General features: G+C 41.5%; 1 protein-coding gene across 3 annotated transcripts in view; it reads right to left on the bottom strand.

Moving 5' to 3' along the window:
• The window catches only part of GRIA3 (glutamate ionotropic receptor AMPA type subunit 3), a 460685-nt gene that overhangs the window by 146260 nt on the left and 293434 nt on the right, over positions 1-20991 (bottom strand). The window lies entirely within an intron of this gene.

Genomic DNA, 20991 nt, shown 5'->3' with positions numbered 1-20991 from the left:
TGCCTCTGTGTTGCTCCACACAGAGAGAGCTCTGCAGACAACTGCTCTGTCTGCTTCCAAGCTCAACACTGACACGCCTCCCCATCTACTCCAGGGCTTTTAATCAGCCACTGCTTCACTATTCTAACTACAGCCACACCTGTGTCTGCAGTATGCTCTTATGGCCTCACTACGCTTCCATGCACATTCTTGAGAGCCCATACAAGGCCCCCTAGCTGTAACAGGGGTCACTGCCTCACAATATATGCCCAAAATGTAAAGTGCTGCAGAATACGTTGGCACCATAGAAATAAAATTATACATATTTATTAGGGTGCCAAGGAAAAATTAACTTTGCAAATTGGTAAGTCTTACCCCTCAAATCTGTTCCTTTTGGCATAAGGATTCACCATGTAAAACATGTTGACATTAAATTTTAATTTACCACACATATATATATATATATATATATATATATATATATATATATATACAGTACAGACCAAACATTTGGTCTCCACAGTCACCAGACCTGAACCCAATCGAGATGGTTTGAGGTGAGCTGGACCACAGAGTGAAGGCAAAAGGGCCAACAAGTGCTAAGCATCTCTGGGAACTCCTTCAAGATTGTTGGAAGACCATTCCTGGTGACTACCTCTTGAAGCTCATCAAGAGAATGCCAAGAGTGTGCAAAGTAGTCATCAAAGCAAAAGGTGGCTACTTTGAAGAACCTAGAATATAAGGCATAATTTCAGTTGTTTCACACTTTTTTGTATAATTCCACATGTGTTAATTCATACTTTTGATGCCTTCAGTGTGAATGTACAATTTTCATAGCCATGAAAATACAGAAAAATCTTTAAATGAGAAGGTGTGTCCAACCTTTTGGTCTTTACTGTATATATACACACAAATATATGTTTGTGTACTTTTGCTGTGCAGTGTACACATACTGTGTGTGTATATATATATATACAGTATATATATATATATATATATATATATATATAAATATACACACATGTAGTGTATTACGTATACAGTTAGGTCCATATATATTTGGACAGAGACAACATTTTTCTCATTTTGGTTATAGACATTACCACAATGAATTTTAAACAAAACAATTCAGATGCAGTTGAAGTTCAGACTTTTAGCTTTCATTTGAGGGTATCCATATTAAAATTGGATGAAGAGTTTAGGAGTTTCAGCTCCTTAACCTGTGCCACCCTGTTTTTTAAAGGGACCAAAAGTAATTGGACAATTGACTCCAAGGCTATTTCATGGACAGGTGTGGGCAATCCCTTCATTATGTCATTCTCATCTAAGCAGATAAAAGGCCTGGAGTTGATTTGAGGTGTGGTGCTTGCATTTGGAAGGTTTTCCTATGAAGTAAACATGCGGTCAAAAGTGCTCTCCATGAAGGTGAAACAAGCCATTCTTAAGCTGTGAAAACAGAGAAAAAACCCATCCGAGAAATTGCTACAATATTAGGAGTGGCAAAATGTACAGTGTGGTACATCCTGAGAAGGAAAGAAAGCACTGGTGATCTCATCAATGCAAAAAGACCTGGGCGCCCACGGAAGACAACAGTGGTGGATGATCGCAGAATAATCTCCATGGTGAAGAGAAACCCCTTCACAACAGCCAACCAAGTGACCAACACTCTCCCGGAGGTCGGCGTATCAATATCCAAATCTATCATAAAGAGAAGACTGCATGAAAGTAAATACAGAGGGTTCACTGCACGGTGCAAGCCACTCATAAGCATCAAGAATAAAAAGGCTAGACTGGACTTTGCTAAAAAAACATCTAAAAAAGCCAGCACAGTTCAGGAAGAACATTCTTTGGACAGATGAAACCAAGATCAACCTCTACCAGAATGATGGAAAGAGAAAAGTATGGCGAAGGCTTGGTACAGCTCATGATCCAAAGCATAACACATCATCTGTAAAACACGGTGGAGGCAGTGTGATGGCTTGGGCATGCATGGCTGCCAGTGGCACTGGGTCACTAGTGTTTATTGATGATGTGACACAGGACAGAAGCAGCCGAATGAATTCTGAGGTATTCAGAGCCATACTGTGTGCTCAGATCCAGCCAAATGCAGCAAAACTGATTGGTCGTCGTTTCATACTACAGATGGACAATGACCCAAAACATGAAGCCAAAGCAACCCAGGAGTCTATTAAAGCAAAGAAGTGGAATATTCTTGAATGGCCAAGTCAGTCACCTGATCTCAACCCAATTGAGCATGCATTTCACTTGTTAAAGACTAAACTTCAGACAGAAAGGCCCACAAACAAACAGCAACTGAAAACCACCGCAGTGAAGGCCTGGCAGAGCATCAAAAAGGAGGAAACACAGCGTCTGGTGATGTCCATGAGTTCAAGACTTCAGGCAGTCATTGCCAACAAAGGGTTTTCAACCAAGTACTAGAAATGAACATTTTATTTAAAATTATTGAATCTGTCCAATTACTTTTGGTCCCTTTAAAAACAGGGTGGCACATGTTAAGGAGCTGAAACTCCTAAACCCTTCATCCAATTTTAATGTGGATACCCTCAAATGAAAGCTGAAAGTCTGAACTTCAACTGCATCTGAATTGTTTTGTTTAAAATTCATTGTGGTAATGTCTATAACCAAAATGAGAAAAATGTTGTCTCTGTCCAAATATATATGGACCTAACTGTATATGCTGTGTATATACAATATACAGTATGTGTGTTTGTATACTGTGTATACATACTACGTTTGGGTATATATATATATATATATATATATATATATATTCATTTATACAGTGTGTGTACAATGCATAACAGAAGTGCACAATGTAGGTACATATTCATGAGTTTTTTTTATATATCAGTCGGTGCAAAATTTCTCCTCCAGAAATGTAAGTGAACAGAGTTTGTTCTTTAGAGACTCTGAACCAGCAGGGGTTACTGACAGATGTGCACTCAGGAGAATTCTGATTACTGCTTTGTAAAGAACAAGTCAGTAACATGAGATCACCAGACATTCTACTGCGTTTGCAATGTTACTTAATGTTTTGTGTGGATTTTATGTATATTTAAACAGTAAAATTGGGTTCACATGCTTTCTATCCAGTGACGGCATTATGCGCTGCTGTGCCGCTTATGGAGGAATTGAAAGTAGGAACAATGTATGACATCGCTTTCTAAAATAATCTTGAAAGCTCTTTAGCGAGTATTACACATAATAACTATTTCACAAAATGCAAAACATAAAATTAGCCTTTCACTTTTCTAAAATATAATAACACATTACTACTTGCACGCTTCATATTTAAACGACCTGATTTTTCTGCAACAGAGCCAGCTTAGGGAAATCCAAATCCATTCTGTGAGTTTTAAGCTGCTCATACACATCAACAGCTGACTCTCCATCTTCCAAAAACATGCACAGTCACCTTGCCTGAGCATGCATCTGTATTTTAAAAGGGAGGACAGAAATAGCTGTCAGACACCCCTGTCCATGGCTCACACCTTGTAAACATTAGATCACATCTTGACATAATCAGCTGGTGCCATGAACAATAAAGGCCCACCCCTTACAGCACTGGGTCCAGCTCCAAAGACCCCGGCCAAAATCAGCTGTCTGATGAGGCTTTTTGGGACTAAGAACATCTAGATATTACTTTACAGTTGAAGAGAAAAAAGTAGCATGGCAGCCATTCAGATGACCAGCTATTTGATGACCTTTCTATAGGATAAGTCATAAATAGCACATCAGTTTTGTTACGACACATGGCACCCTACCAATTAGCTATCTTTTGCTCTGGCGGCAGCCACAAGTACACACTTTAAACAGAGCGCACCTCCATTCAGAGTGTAGCGGCCGCTGACGGATACTGCAGCACAGTGTTTACTCAAAAGAAAAGAGTTTCACTGCAGTAACCGGTAATGGCTCAGCAGCTCTGCTCATAGCTCCTTCCAGCTGCCACCAGAACAAAAAAAAGCAGATCAGTGGGGTTGCCGAGTGTCAGACCCCCACTGATGTGCTATTGATTATCTATTGTTTAGATAGGTCATCAATACCATATGCACGGACAATCCAAAGGAGATGTCGGCTAGCCAGAATAGTAGATTGGTGGACTCAGGGGCAGACATGTCATTGGTGCAATCTGCGTGGCCGCACAGAGGTGGTAGAGGTAATGGGGCCACCATGACCTCCAACGCAGGTGGAATTGTACATTATGATGACCTATTGGACTAAAATGGGCCCATAGTTTGTTCTTGCATATGTCCTCTTCTGTCTGTGTCCACGAGTGGACTCACGGCAACAGGGGAAGGAGACTGCTCAGGAGAGGTAAGTGTAAGATTTTTTTTACTTTTTTTTCCTGGCAGATTTGATTAGCTGTGAATCAAATGTGAAACCTGTATTCAAGTGAATTTGATGGAGTTGAATTTCAAGAGTTCACTTTTGATCCATCAATTTTGAAGGATCACTTTTAATGTTAATTAATACAGAATCCTATTGAATTTTTTAAATCAAATTTTTGTATTCGTAAGCAATCATCAGTAAGCTACAAAATGTAATCAGAGCATTACAGAGGTATACTAAGGCCGCATAAAAATATATAGGTGTTGCATCATGGCTCTGTACAGCTCAGAGATTTACAGAGCGGTAATATATTAGTTTGTATATAGTGCAGCGCCCCAGAGTCCTGGTCGTTGCAGTAATGTCGCTCTGCCACTAAGGGGAGCGATGTTACGTCTGATTGCACTAAAGGAGTTCACCTGACCAGGTATCACAGTCACATATTACACTTCACACTCCGGCCACCAGGGGGAGCAAAGGGTTCTATGTATTAGGCCACTCCTCACACTCTGGTAAAACTGGGGGCTGGATAGGAAGTTAGAGAGAAGATGACTGGGTTTTGCCCAGGTAACATCTAATGAGAGAAGAGCGTTGCTTGGGAAGATCCAGGGGGGTCCCTGTCAGGGGTGGGATCCTGGCAGAGGCCTAGCGAAAAGGACTGATCGTTACGGAGCCGCGCCTGAACTTCATTGCAGCGGCATCTTAAGAAAGGAAATGAAGCGAAGTAAATTGTGGAGACGTGAGAAATGAGATCACAACTGTTATGGACCTGGTGGTTAGGAGCACCCGAAATGACCTGATGGTTAAAATGGAAAACCTGGGACAAGCTCTGAGGAAGTGGTAACTCTACTGACCGCAATCCCTAATCCTATCACACACACTAGAAATAGCCGTGGAGCGTACCTAACTCTCCCTAGACGCCTCTTCACAGCCTAAGAGCTAACTACCCCTAAAGATAGAAATAGCAGCCTAACTTGCCTCAGAGAAATTCCCCAAAGTAAAGGCAGCCCCCCACAAATATTGACTGTGAGTTAAGAGGGAAGTAACAAACACAGGAATGAAACAGATTTTAGCAAAGGAGGCCGAATCTTCTCTAAATAGACAGAGGATAGGAAAGGGAACTATGCGGTCGGTATAAAAAACTACAAAAACCATGCAGAGTGTGCAAAAAGACCTCCACACTGACTCACGGTGTGGAGGTGCAGCTCTGCACCCCCAGAGCTTCCAGCTAGCAAGGAAGTATCATAATAGCAGGCTGGACTGAAACATAGCAGGTACTGAAAAATATATTCAAATACCGATTAACAGCAAATGACTAGCAAGGACTTAGCTTCTGCTGGAGTAGACAGGTCATCTGAGAAATCCAAGAGAGATCTGAACCAGTACTGAGACATTGACAGCTGGCATGTACTAACAACCTGGGCAGAGTTAAATAGGGAAGCAAGCAGAAGCAATAAACGATGGCAGCTGAGAAGCCAACCTCAAAGATCAGCAGTTCCACTCAAAGCCACCAGAGGGTGTCCAAGGACAGAACTCACCAAAGTACCATTCACGACCACAGGAGGGAGCCCGAGAACGGAATTCACAACACACAGCACAAAGGCGATAGAACCAGTAGGAGTCATGCCCCGAGATCGGCAACATCCTACTGAGGCGCGTAGCCGGTGGCCGGAACGCCGAGGAAGTATTGGGCTCTACGCATTACTTCAAACCAACGGCAGGGCAGTTAATTTTAGGTTGGCTGCCTCACCTAAATCACCTAATGAAGACAACGGAGGCAATTGTGGGAGAGGGGCGTCTCTAGGGTCCCTATAAAATAACTCCAAGCCTACCCCGTCATACGGGTGCATCCTATCCATATCATCTGGGGGACGAAGAGAAAGAACAGAAACATACATGACAGTTTTGAGGACTATCCTGTGGTGCTCAGCAGGGAAGTACTACAACACCCAGGCGCTAGTAGGTAGGCACTGATTTCCACCTGCAAAGGGAACTCTGGATGTGGCTTCGGACCGGCCGGTCTCAGCCAGCCCTGTTAACAGTGCTCTGGATTGTGGATGCCGAAGCCTTCAGTAAAGAGGTAAAGAGACTGCAACCCTGTGTCCTCGTTATTTACTGCGACCTTCACCACCACCTACACCTTTTATTGGGCGCCCCTTAGCAGGACCACGGACTGGGTCAGGCCACCGTGACATCCTCAGAACCGAGAGACCCGGATCCGAGTACCCCGCTGTCCTGCGTCTGGGGGCCGCTCCAATAGCACATGCTTTGGAATTAGTGTAAAAACCTGCACCAAAACCCATTTTGAAATCTGCATGCATTTACATAGGAATTTTAACATGGATTCAGATATGTAGCTTTGAATGGCAGCTGTCTGAACAGTCGAGATTCAGGATTGCTCTCCCCTTATCTATTTTGACATCTTAACTAGTGTTGCTCGAGCAGTGAAATGCTCCAGTTCTCAGTACTCAAATTGAGGACTTCGGACACTCGGACGTGCTCGAATCGAGTAGTGAGCATAATGGAATTCAATGACAAACTTGAGCATTTTTCCGGATGATGGAAAGATTTTCTCTCTCTACGGCTCAGACAATTCACTTACGGGGACCCGAGCACCTTGCAATACTCAGCACTGCTTGCTACTCGATCGAGCACCCCGATTCTTGATGAAGTATTGAGCGGTGCCGAGCATGCTCACCAATCACCACTATTGACACATAGTGAGGTGAACTACAAGAGTTAGGTACCGGGATTCACCTTGTCACGGTTGGATGGCTTATACACGTTTTTATATCAAAGCAGTGTTAAAGTACCCTATGTTATTTACATGTACTATTATGATTTATTCATTTACTTACTACAGAGTATTTGCTAATTTTGTTTTTATCTTAGATTGTGGCTATGGCAGTGAGAAGCAATAGCTGATCTTTGCAGTATGCCAGAATCTGCTGCAGATTTTTTCACACTGTTTGCGAAACCCTATTAAGTATGTTGTTCTGGAATTTCAATGTAGATTATGCAACCCAAATTTTCTAAGCAGATACACGATATATGACCCGGCATAACACAATTTAGAAAATCATCACACATGCACAAAGCTTTGCTGGCAGAATAAGGACGCTGTATACATTAGCTATGAGCAGGTTCTCACAAATGAAAAGATCTTGGGACATTTAAGTTTTAATTTAGCCCCGTCTTCGCAGTCCGCACATCACATTAGCCATCTTGCAATTGTTTCATTAGTGATTAATAGCTTTTTAGAGATTCAGCACGTTCTTACAGCATACCTTTGTCAGGTCAAGACTCCAGGATTAGCTAAGTAAGGCAGAACCAATCACCCACATGAATGCTCAACTGAGGAAGATGGAAGTACTTTGGCTTTGCATGATGGGAGGCACAAGGAGTAGAGCAAGTAAATCTATCAAATGCGCATACGGTGAGCGCTTATGCGGAAGGCGGATGATTGAGTAGTGACATTGAACAGCGCAGAAGGATTACATGGGATGGAGGTAGATACAAAATAGTACAATGTGTCTACTCAGAAAACTCATCGTGTTTAAGGAAGAAGAAAGAATTAAGAAATATCAAAGACAAAGGGGCTTCCTAATTAATCTTGTGAGAGGCAATACATTATGGCATATGTTCTATTTTTTAGGCTCTATACGCTTTAACAACTATTTAGTTTTATTGTTTCAATATATCTAAGATACAAAATGAAGCAACTTTGCAAACAGTCATAATTAAATTATATTCAACATTTTCATGTGCACAGCTCCTATGCAGACCTCTGCGATTCCATGGTTACAGACTGCACTGCAGTCAGGAGTGACCCATCCGCTGCATTCCCATCCCATTTTTTCCAAAAAAGCAGCAGTTTTCCAATTCAGTCTGGGAAAAAAAAGCAATTGTGTGCATGGGATTTCTGAAACCTCATAGCTTTTGCAGGAACTGTAAAAAAGCAACTTTTAATTTGCATTAAAAATACGCATAAAAAATGCTGCCAAAATGCAACGTGTGAACATGACCTGAGACATTTTTGCAAAGTAGCTTCATTTTCTTTTTTGGCACAATTGATAGAAACTTTTTGCAAAAGTGGAGATAGCACGGATCAAAACATCTACATTTAAGCAGATGCACTTTTATGTAGGTTGTAGAAGCCTACGGAGTCCTACTGAGGTCATGTTTGCTCCTGATTTTATCATATCTAAGTGCCCAGAGATTTAAATAAAAAAGTGCTATTTGCATCAGAAGCCGTATTTTAGAAATATTCTTCCATGTGAAACTTGGGGACTGTACCATGGCTCCACTGTGTGAATGAGGACTTAATGTACTGTTTGAGTAGTACCTTTGTCTTTTCTTTTTATGAGTTCCATTGCAGTCTAGTTGTAGGATGTAAAGTAAAGAGAGCTTGGCAGCAGAAGCATTACAAGTCATCAACTATGTCTTTTCCTTTTGAACTATAGATTGGCAGTATTCTGACACAGTGCGCCGCTGGCACTGAGAGCCCCACTGCCGGGAGGAGATGAACTATAACCACCCCTCACTCATTCAGTCACAGGCGCCGGCATGGTTTCAGTCAGTCTGTGAATAGAGAGTGGTGGCTGTAACCGCACCCTCGGCATTGACTGACAGCCGGTCCTAATGATGAACTGCTGTCAGTCAGTGCCAGGGGCGCAGTAGAATTTTTTCCCCTATCTCATCATTTTTTGGTTTATTGTTTAAGGTGACCTGGTAAAAAATGTTTAATTTGAAATTGGTCTTAGTGGTTATTTGAAACTTGGGAGTAGCAGCAAGGTGTTATCTTTATCATGGACACACTAGTTTAAAATATGTATCTTTTTAAATGTTTTTAATCATGTTCTTTTTCTGGAGCATTATCTCCTATGAAAAATGTACACTTTATTGGTGATCCTCACTATATTTTGAGCTTATTTTTCTTTTACTATACATAGAATTAAAGAGGAGGTACGGTGCTAAAACAGCTCATTCATTTTCAGGATCATGGGAGATCCAAAGGTCAGACCCCATGAAACATAAAGTGATTGCACATCCTAGCTATATGAAATCATGTAATCCTATAAGAAAAATGTTTCCTATTGATGGTCAAACTGGACCCTCTGTTATAGTGCTAGGTTTTAGTAACTAGTTCCCACTCCAGGCCCTTTTTATGACCCTTGGGCAAATACCCCACTCTTTTGCTGTCTGTAAAACCTGCCATCATAGCTTCGTCCTCACCAACAACTAGGGAGCTGAGGATTCCTGAGGCTAGTTCAAAAAACACTGGTCTAAAATATGGACCTCCACAGATCACAAAGTTATTGTATTCTTAGCAATATGCCATTCAGCTGAGTTTCCAGGCTGTTAAAGGAAATAAATTCTTAAAGGAAATCCATCTGGCGAATCACGCTGCTCAAACTGAGGGAAGCATGAATGAGAGCTTTGCTGCACAAGTGCAGCTAGGTATCTTTTTCTCTGAAAATCTAGGGACATTAGCAAGAGACCAGACATGTCCGGTTCCTCTCCTTACCGGCTCTTCACAGTGCTACAAGAGGTGATTGACTGGTCTGTCCTTATGTACACAAGAGGGAGAAACCTTCTTGTTTATTACCTATTGCGGCGTTGGGAAGAGCTGGCCAGGAACGTTGCCAGACTAGTCTTGTCCCCAGCCAAATGTTCCAAGAATACTCTCTGAAACCCCGGACTTGTGCAGCCTGCAGTTTCGGCATGTGAGAGGTTCCCTTTAAGAATTTCATAGACTGGACACAGATGTAGAAATCTCTAAGCTCTGAGAAGTATTATGTCTGATGAGATGAAATACAGGACAGTCCAAATGTAATCTATCACCATTCTGATCCCTTATAGACGTTTTTCCCTTAAAATCACTAATGGGTCCCCACATCTATGAATAGTATCTAATAATAACAAAGTGCATAGTGTTATATGCATATTATTCACCATATATATTGATGCATAAGTTTGGCTTTGAACTTAATATTCTTTCGCATGCTTTTCCCCCCGCCAGATGTTGAAAACCAATCTCCTACAATGAGCTCACTGCTCACATCCAGTAGCTCTAAGCATTTCGATACTCTACAAGTAATGAGAGAAGAAGCTAAAGCTGTCCAGCTAAATTGTTAAGATAAACAACAGTAGATTGGAAAAAAAGAAAAAAACATTTTCATTGGAAGAGAAATAAGCAAGAGAAAAGCTTTCCAGGCCACAGGATCCAAGGTCAAGTAAGGGCCGTAATTTTATTTTATCTGGAATTGCTGCATAACTGAACAGGCAGAAATAGCCTTTGACTTAATGTGGCATGACTGGTTCTGTAAGGAAATAATAATACACCAGCATTTGTTCTGCAAAAAAATGCTTTTCAGCACCCATCTAAAAACAGCCATTGATCTATTCATGAGACAGAATTTATAGGCCTCCTCTCATAAAGCTTTCGGCTTCAGCATCTCAAACACTGGAAAAAGAAGCACAAATTGCTTGCTTACATTCCTAAAAAAAGCAATGAAGGGTATTTATTCATTGTTTGTACAATTAGAGACTTAGTCATATCTGCAGAAATGCTCAGTATTTCTACTCCACTAATATAAAGCCCAGGATAAAATATTATAGCTATTACTAATAATAATTATCATCATCGTCAATATTGACATCTGGAAATTATAAGTATCAAAACACTACACTGAGATGTCAGAACCTGATGATTACACAGAGATGTAAAGATGGGGTGGTGGGCAGAAGAATACATAAAGTACTTGGCACTCCTTATTTGCAGGTAAAAGAGCGTTTTTTAATAACATAACCAATCCAGGGCAGCACGGTGGCTCAGTGGATAGCAATGCAGCGTTGGGGTCCTGGGTTCTAATCCCACCAAGGACAACATCTGCAAGGAGTTTGCATGTTCTCCCCGTGTTTGCGTGGGTTTCCTCCCACATTCCAAAAACATACTGATAGGGATTCTAGATTGTGAGCCCCATCGGGACAGCGAATTGTCCCATTCTCCTGGAAGAAAATAGGACCGATTTTTGATACGCCAGTGTGAGCGATCTCTAAGGCCAGAGCCGCACTGGAGTATGGCATGTGACGCGAGAGCATCGGCTGCGAAATGCTTATGACCCTCGGCTCCAACTCTTCTGCAAGCGGGATCCGAGTGTCATGCTACTGTTCTCCCATTATCTCGCATGACAGGATTGGAACACCGCTGTGAAGGAGACGGAGAAAGTAATTTCTTCATCTCCTCTGCTGGCGGTGTTGGCAGGAATCGCACTGCATTCGGGTGACATTCGAGTGCAGTGCGATGTTTCACTCGCACCCATAGACTTGTATAGGTGCGAGTGAGCCGAGTCTCACTGCCAATTGCAGCATGCTGCTCTCTCATGCTGAATCTGCATGAGAAAATAATCCTATATGTCAGCTGCCCCATAGAGTAACACTGGGCCCAGTGCTAAGCGATGTTCTATCAGCCTTGTTATACGGTAGTGTGACTCCAGCCTAATACTGATCATTTAAGGTGCATAAGAAGGTCTGACAGTTTGTAATTCCACATAGCTTCCAAATCCCATGGATGAGCCAGGTTGGACTTCAAATGGAAGTTGCAATGACGTGAGATAAAAATGTCCCAGTCTGTGTCTCCCAAGATCAGCTATATTGCAGCCTGTCTCGGTAATTTACTTCCCCACCTTTTTGCCCAATGTAAGTTTCCTCAAAACAAATGTAGGTCAAGCTCCTGCCTATATAATGTAATTCTCAAGAGTACAGAGTTCAGATCTCTAACATCCACGTTCCTAAAGACTTGTATAGTCTGCATGGAGTATAATAACTTTATTGCGCTCATTATATTTAAGATCACAGAGAGCTATCTAGTTCATTCTTGCTTTTCACCAAGGAAAGTGAAATAATTATAATTGTACACAGAGGAAAATGTCTTCCACCTGTGATAAGATCTTAGGAATCACATTAATTAGCAAAATAGGCTGACATGACTCAAGGAACAGTAAACCTTTACCCAGTTTCGGGAGCAGTTTAGCATACAAGGTATTTAGTTGGTCAATATTGTTGTGTCTTGTGTACTGGCGTTGAAAAGTTTTAATAATGCTGGGAACCTTGATTAAGTAATGCTTTATAAGAATCTCCCGTGAACCCAGCTCTTGTGTTCCCTAATTTTTTATTGTTCCATCCAAGTTCTTCCAATATTTGAGCATTCAGTATCTCTAGTAGCTCTGATTTTATTTTTAGCAACTTAATTATCTTTAGATGAGTTTCTTTGGCTTATATGTGGCTTGATGCTTTATTAAGATTTGCGTAATAGGTTCTCAGCTGTGGATGAATAACTGATGAGTCAGATATGGCCATGAGTGATATATTCCCTGTTTTCTCTCTTATCAAGCTCTGAATTAAAGTCCTCCGGTATTATTTTTTGCAAAATAGAATTTGCTGGGACTTGAGTCTTCCCCAATCAAAACTCCATTAGCTTTGCCATGAAGGGTGATATCTCCTTTTAATTTTTCCCCTCATCTTTCCTTTATTGCACACTTGGGACTTCACTTTTTTGGTGAGTCAGCTCCTGATGTTTCCTCTTTGTTGTAATATGGTGTAGGAGTTCAAATAGATGCTTATATTCAATGAAGCCTTAGACTATGGTAGATAGTAAGAGAATGCATTCAGAGCATCCCCCCATTAGCCTTCCTGTCCAAGTTTGACAAGAACTCGGAAGCATGTATCTTTAGCAAATGTGCAAAGTATATAACAATGCAATTAGATTTCATCTAATTTTACAAATCTTCGTTCAACAAGAATCTACATGGTCTCAGAACTTCTGCACCTAGGTGTAGAACAAGAATGTCTATATCTGTGACTGTCTGTGTAAGTCTGTCTACCCCCCACTTTGAAAGCTAGTTCTTTCCAGCCTGGGGGATTTTGAGTGCTAGAGATCTTTGCTTATTGTGGCTTGGTTTGCTCTCTTTTTTGGTCAAGGATCACTGTAACACCCGGCTTGTAGAAGGTGAACGTGGGATGGATGGTGACTTTTGTCGTTGTTCCCATTTTTTGTTTCTTTGTCCAGATCCTCATCGGTTTTGTGGTGGAAGTGTGCCTCCACATCTTCTGGGACTTAGAAAGTGATGCTGTCTCCTTGCGGGCATTTCACCCTAAGTGTGGTGGAATACTTGAGCTAGAAACAGATCTGTTTCCTATAAAGAAAGGTGCATGAACTGCAGAACGCTTTCCTGTTCTTAGTGACAGCTATAGAGTAGTCCATGAATAATACCGCTTTCAAGCCACATAAAAAGTTTTTGTTTTTTTTAATGGAAAGACCTATGATTTTTTCTTAGTCCAAATAGTCTACAAATGTCATAATTACCTGCTCTGGTCTGTTATTATGCACTTCTTTGTTGGGTCCTTTAGGCAATGACAGTGATAGAGTTCCTATACTGCGTACTCTCTAAACTTTACGGAGAACTGAGAGACCCAAAGCTTCTGTTTTTTTTTTCTACATACATCAGGCTTTTGGGGTTTTATTTATTCAGGAAGGTGTGTTATGCATAAATAATTCTGCCTTGGCCTGTTTTTCAGAACTTACATATGGTCTTGCAGGATGTTTGCTTTCAACAGGTCTTGAATTTATGTATGGAAAGTTATATTTTCTTCTTCTAGCGGAGAGATCCCTTTCTCTAATGTTTTATGCAGGACAACTGCTGCCTGTAATTGCTGCAGGTCAGTGGCATACCACCAATAGCAGCAGACCATGTGGCCGCTATGCTGCCTGTGAGTCAGGCCCAGTACCAGCACCAGTGCTGGTCCCCCAACCTGGCATTGCACTTATCGGCATCCTGGATGCCGATACAGTTGACAGCAATGATGGATCAAGGAGCCTCTACATCTGTGCTGACTTCTCAGCATTACAGCCATGATGACATCACTACATTGTGCCCTCTGTGCACATGTTACGAAGACTGGAGCATCAGGAGTATGCAGAAAGGAGAGCATGGTCTTTCTTTTTTAATCAATGAGTACATTGTGTTTGCACAATACTGTTTGGAGGGCTATGTGGGGGCTCACTATAGTATTTGGAGAGATATGTGGTGGGTGCATTATAATGAGGGCTATAAGGCAATTATATTATTTGATGGTCTATGTGGGGCCCATTATACTACATGGAGGGCTATGTGGGTCTATTATAATATTTGGAGGGATATTTGGGGGTCATTATACTGTTTGAATGGCTAACGGATGCCATTATACTGTGTGAGAGCAATTATACAGTGTGGAGGTTTTTGTGGGGTCCATCATATTGTGTGGAGGGTTGTATTGGTCCATTATACTGTTTGAATGCTTATTGGGGGCCCTTTTACAGTATTCATGGTTGTTTTGGGGCCATCATAGTGTGTGCAGGGGTGTGGGGCCAGGAGATCATTATACTGAATGAAGGGCTGAGTGGGGAGTATTAGGAGTCACCATTAGGGTTGAGCGAAACGGATCGTTCATTTTCATAAGTCGCCGACTTTTGGCAAAGTCGGCGTCTCATGAAACCTGACCCGATCCCTGTGTGGGGTCGGCCATGTGGTACGCGATCTTGGCGCCAAAGTCGCGTTTCGTATGACGCGTTTAGCGCCATTTTTTCAGCCAATGTAGGAGTGTGGGCAGAGTGATGACATAGGGGTTAGGGGCGTGCACGCCTATGATCATTTTAGCGCTTGTGCGCAGCAGGGATTTGCAATGTGTAAAACGAAATTTTCGGGGTTGGGACGGAGGGGGAGAGAGAGAGAGAGAGAGAGAGAGAGAGAGAGAAAAAAAAAAATCCCCATTGACGTGCATAGGGTTTCGTGTTCCGGCCGATCCTCGACTTTTCGCAGTAATCGGCCGATTTCGCCCGACTCGACTTTTCAAAAAGTCGGGTTTCGCAAAACATGACTCAACCCTAAAAAGGTCAAGGTCGCTCAACCCTAGTCACCATACATGCCAAGCAGGTAGAGAAGAGTCATCACAGTGTGCGTATGGAGTGTACTGTGGAGCAATTCACCGTGGGGTAACACTGTTTTTGAGGAGGTTACTTTTGTTTTCATCATGCTTTATGGATGGTGAAAGGGGAATCTAGGGGTTTCAATAGAAGGAAAACTACTTTGTAAGGGCTTCAAAATTGTGAGATATGCTCTTCTGTGTCCCTGCAAATATATATATATATATATTTTGTGTGGAGGTAGCGGAATTAGAACTTCAGCTATGAGGTCCCCATGATTTCTATGTATGATCTTGCACTGCAGGGAGGCAAACACTGTAGCTGTCAGAGTCTCTTTTTTGTCAGAAGCCAATTTCATGGCCACTTCTAAAGACATTTTTTTGTGAAGATAATAGTAGCACTATGCTCCCCTTTTATCTATCTGTAATTTGTCAGAGTGAGGGATGGGGAGATCTGGTGTGGGACAAGGAGGTAGAAAGGGAGGGTGCCATCTTGCCTGACATGCTCTCTATCCTCACACCTTTGCATTTGATGGTGGAGCAGCAGCTTCTTATTAATAGGTACAAGTCCATCTCCTGGTCATAGAACCTTTTACATATGTCTTTGACGTCCCTGTTATCGGGGGACGTTGTTGCCGTCTGTTCGTGAGTGACACTTAGATGGCAAGGATCTAGGAATGAACTCAGCATGTGGAACCAGATGTCCACTTAGTGACTTTTGTATATTGTAGTTATGTAAGAAAGCAGATTTCCAGTTTACAATATATTCGTAATTGGTAAGGAAGCTCTCAGGAACTGGGGCTACTGATGTTCTATTTATTTACTCTCATAAACTGGAGATGTATTAAAATGTTGCAATCTGTAATACATTTCATTTGGCACTAGTTGCTTTTCTCTAAGCTCCCTCTTGAATAGCATACATGTCTGCTTGTATTCAGAGCCGATCAACTGTTCGTTATTGATGTGCATTTTTACAAAGGCAAATATGCACAAAAAGCATAGTTTTATCCTAAGTTACAATAGAATATACTATACCTCTGTAGCAACAAAAAAACAGCTGAAGAAGAACATAAAGTTTTTCTTTGATGATTCCCTGCAGCTTGCAAGGTACAGAGATTTACTATCCTCAGTAATGACAGAAGTAATCAGAGTTGTTTACTCTCCCAGCTAAACAATATTCAATAATTAAGCTTTCCTTCAAACTGTGATCTTTATCAATATAGATGAGCGCAGACATTCGACAGAAGACATGTACTTTGCTGTAAAGCCTTGGGGTGAAAATCAATTGAGATTAAGAAAAAGAATTGTTCAGATGAAAAGATTCCACCTTCACTTATAAAGGTTTCAGTGTACGGTAGCGTGCAGGTTTTTTTTTTCTGTTTAGGAGGGGATTTTTTCTTTATTATGTAATCAAACAATAAGAGCTGGCCTAAATATAACTGATCTGTTATGTCTATTTTAAGACACTAGCCTCGTCGTAACACAATAAATATTGATGGAAACATTGTTACATTAGATTTGATGTAACAGTTTTAGAACAGCCTAAAATATTTAGCAATGTGAATAGACCTGGAATAGAGAAATCATCTTCCATAAAAGCTGAAAACTTTGAACATATTTTAAATCTCCCCAAAAAAGTTGATTGTTATGATTTGGGATTTTTCTCCTTTTTAGGGTTCGCTCCCATCTGCGTATAGAATCAGCAAGTGCAATGTTAGAAAAAAAAATCACATTCTACTCGCACCAATGTTATTAAACCAGGCAGTGTTTATCTGTGAGTTTTTCCTCATCTGGAATTGGTGTAAGGAAAAAATTGCAGCTTGTTGCTTATGGCTGCGTAAAACGGCAGAGGCTACCCAATGTAAGTCAATGAGTGCGAGAAAAGAAATCGCACTGCACACGGACCATGCTGGTGCTGTCTGATGTTTACGCACCCGTCTCAAGGGAATCTTGACACTTCATCAACCAAGTACAATAAATTCACAGTCCGAGGTCAGAATAGAATAGATATATAGACATAATAGATAATCTAATGTCATTTCTAATATACTTTAACTAAAAAGTCCATATTGTTCCTTTGCTACATTAACTGCTTCATATTTTTTACCTACTTAGTTTGATGACGCTTTGTTTAAGAGCCGCCAGTGCTTGCTGGAATATTCAAATGAGACATCATCAGGTGGTAGAGGCTGCGGTCTCTGCCCGCACCCTAAAATGAAGTGTCATCAGTGAGGTCTTTCAGGTGTTGGGTTAGTCCCTGTTCCCCTAAGCATGCGTAGGCTGTGAATTCCAGTGGATGCTCAGTAGGATCTTCTCACTAGGCACCCACTTTAAGCAATTAAAAGAGTTTTTCCAGTTTTATAAAACTGATGGACTTTGCTTAGCATAGACCTCCATCATTATGGGGGGGGGGGGGTCAGGCTTTCAGCACTAGTCAATCAACTGCTTGAAGGGTTTACAGTAGAGATGAGCAGATTGATTGGCTGGAGTCCAGTCTAGTGTCCAAGTCAGTGGTATCTGCACCTAGATGGGAGCAACATGAATCGCTTACCTTTCTATCTCCCATGAGCAACTTTTGATAAGCCAGGACTGGCGCGACTAATTAGAATAGATTGTGTGCATTCAGTTAAAAGGTTGGTGAGGTGCTGGTATAATGGACTATAATAGTCCCTAGTACAATAAATTTAGGATATACTGCACACTCATAATGATTATATGCAAAAAAAAGGGACCAGTAATAATTTGACATCTCGACTCTCCCGAGTCTTACTCATAAAGTCGCTTGGAACCATTAAATTATGAAGAGTGTGAGTTCCGGGAGCGCCGCTTACAGGCATAGTTACACACAGGTCCCCTATCCCTTTCGGAACTACATCATTTCTCTAGTAGTATACGCTCCACAAAACAGCTACTTATAAATCTCCTGTGGAACCCACACTCTCCATAATTTAATGGATCCAAGCAACCTTATGAGTAAGACTCGGGAGAGTCAAAATGTCAAATTATTCCCGGTCACTTATTGTCTTGCTATGCTCCTATTTGATGTTTGTCAATAAAAAACCTTTCTTTTTTGCATATAATCATTAAGAGTGTGCGGTATATCCTAAATTTATAGGACTGGCGCAACGCCATCTTTGCATCACATCACTCAGATAACATTGTGCCAGTCTTGACAAATCAAATGCTGCACCAGAATTGGCAGAAATTTTGAAACTCGCAAGACCCCGTCTAACTGTCAGGTTACACTGGCGGTTCAATGGGGAGACTGGACACTGGACCAGAGTCTCACGAATTGATCCAGTCATCTCTAGTTCACAGCACTCCAGCAAATACCTTCCTTTGTTTATTATTAGCACTGCTACAATACACAAGTCAATACTGTTAGTAACAAGTGCAGCTCAGTCCTAATCACCTAAATGGAACAAATATGTAGTACTAGGCATAGCTGCTAATTAAAGTATGTATTAACAGGAAACAACCTATAGAAAACTTATTAAAACACCTATTGTTTAAATCAGGTTTTTGGCAATGTTTTTCATATGATGATCTTTATAAAAAAACAGATTTAGTAATCTTGCTTTTTTTTAGATTCTAGCTTCCTGTTGTTTCAGTAACCAGCACGTAGATATCATGGTCACACCCTGGCCCAATATTTTGAATTGACAAATCTAATGATCCAAAGATCAGTGTGAAGGGATTGGGGCAGGGTCGCCTATGACATCACCTATTGTAACAGTTGGATTCTGTATTATCTGCCAGGTATACAGGTGTTACCTGACATTATAATCCTGCCTCTGCTGACAAGAAGCCTTTCTGAAAACTCTTCCTGAAAAGCCATGAAATAGGAGTCTAAAAAAGCTCCAGTAGCTAGTGTGAAAATTTGCCAGATAACTTTGTTTTTTTGTGTGTGTTTTTTTAAATACAGACTGATATGAAAAAACAAAACGTATTTTTCAGACTATAAGACGCACCGGACTATCAGACACACCCAGGTTTTAGAGGTGGAAAATAGGGAAAAAAATATTTGAAGCAAAAAAGGTGGTAAAATATTTAATAACATAAACATACTATTATATGTGTTGTTATTATATATAATAGTATGTTATTATGTTGGAAGCTGCGGGTAGAAGATGGAGCTGCGGGACCAGTGTGGTGTCTGTAAAGTACGATATGAAGACGCTGGAGGGTGAGTATAAGAATGGGGGCACAGGGCTTACATTTAAAGCATCATTCCAGCACTGAAAATAACACTGGAGTGCTGCTTTGAGATCCCATTGGGAGAACTATAACTCCCAGCATGTCCTGCAGATCCTATGGCATGCTGGGAGTTATTGTTCACCACAGGAGTGTCAGAGTGCTTTATTGTGTGTTGTAGTGACTAACCTTTCAATTGTGGCAGCCAGCCAGCTGTGGTGAGGTAAAATGCTGGAGCATCCCATCCCATGACACCACAGAGCGCTCCCTCTTGTTGCCTCTCCACAGCACAGGAGTAAGCTTGCAGATTGTAGTGTGGTGTCTGCAGGACCTGTGATGACATCAGAAGAGGGAGGGCTCTGTGCTGCAATGTGATGCTCCAGCCCGCCCTCTTCATGACATCATACAGGTCCTTGTGCTGGAGCACTCAGCATCCAGCACAGCCCCGGCAGGCAGGTATGCGGTGATCTAGTCTCCCCCTGCCCCTGCTGCTGCTGCCTCCTCCACCAGACACACAGATCTCTCCAGCTGCTGCAGGAATCCAGCGCTGGGGAAACCATGTGTGTCCCTGTGAATGAGTATTCATTTGCTGCTTCCCGCTCACCACTCAGCTGACAGGTGGGAGGGGAAGCAGCTAATGAATATTCACTGCACTTTAATGATCCGGACCATGTGGTTTCCCCAGTGCTGATTCCTGAAGCTGGGAAGGGACATTTTTCTGCCTCCCAGTGCAATCCCACTCGCTGCTGCTCCCTCCCCACGTTACATCCCTACCATAAGACGCACCCACACTTTCCTCCCAAATTTGGAGGGAAAAAAGTGCGTCTTATGGTCAGAAAAATACAGTACGTGTAGCACAAATAACTATTTTAAACCATGGATTATTTTATTGTGATAGCTTTCCTCTAAAGGAGCACTCCAATCAAATTTGTATCCTCTTATGATAATGCAGTCATCATATTATCTAGCACTATGTACTTACAATTGCTCATTTTGCCTTTCTACCCAGTTAATTCTTCCCATTTACCTGCTCTATGTAGAACCAGCAAGTCTCTTTTCCTTGCATGACTCATCCCCCTCCTTAACTGCTGACCCCATCTTCTCCTCCCCCTTCCAGGGACTTTGAAGTTATGGCTCATGCAGGGAAAATTGACCTCCTGTTTCAACATAGAGCTTAGAAGCTTTCAGCTGGGCAGTTTTGAATCAAGTGATGTCATAGACCTAATGGAAAAGAGAAGAATTATCTGGGTAGAAAGACAAAATGAGCAATTGTAAGTACACAGTGCTATATAATATGATGACTGCAATATATTAAGAGGATAAAAATGTTGATGGGAGGAGTGCTTCTTTAAGGGGACATGGCACTTGCTGAGGTGCCATGGTCCCTTTAAAATCATAATAGATTGAGATGAGAGACTCCAAGTGATCGTATCTTAAGCATAGGTCATCAATTTGAAGACCTTCAAAACTGTTTTAAAATTGCAGAAGAGCAAAACCCAAGGTATAATA

The sequence above is a fragment of the Ranitomeya variabilis genome, chromosome 2 (assembly GCF_051348905.1).
Source record: "Ranitomeya variabilis isolate aRanVar5 chromosome 2, aRanVar5.hap1, whole genome shotgun sequence".
NCBI classification, from domain to species: domain Eukaryota; kingdom Metazoa; phylum Chordata; class Amphibia; order Anura; family Dendrobatidae; genus Ranitomeya; species Ranitomeya variabilis.
This window is presented reverse-complemented; position numbering and strand designations above follow the sequence as displayed.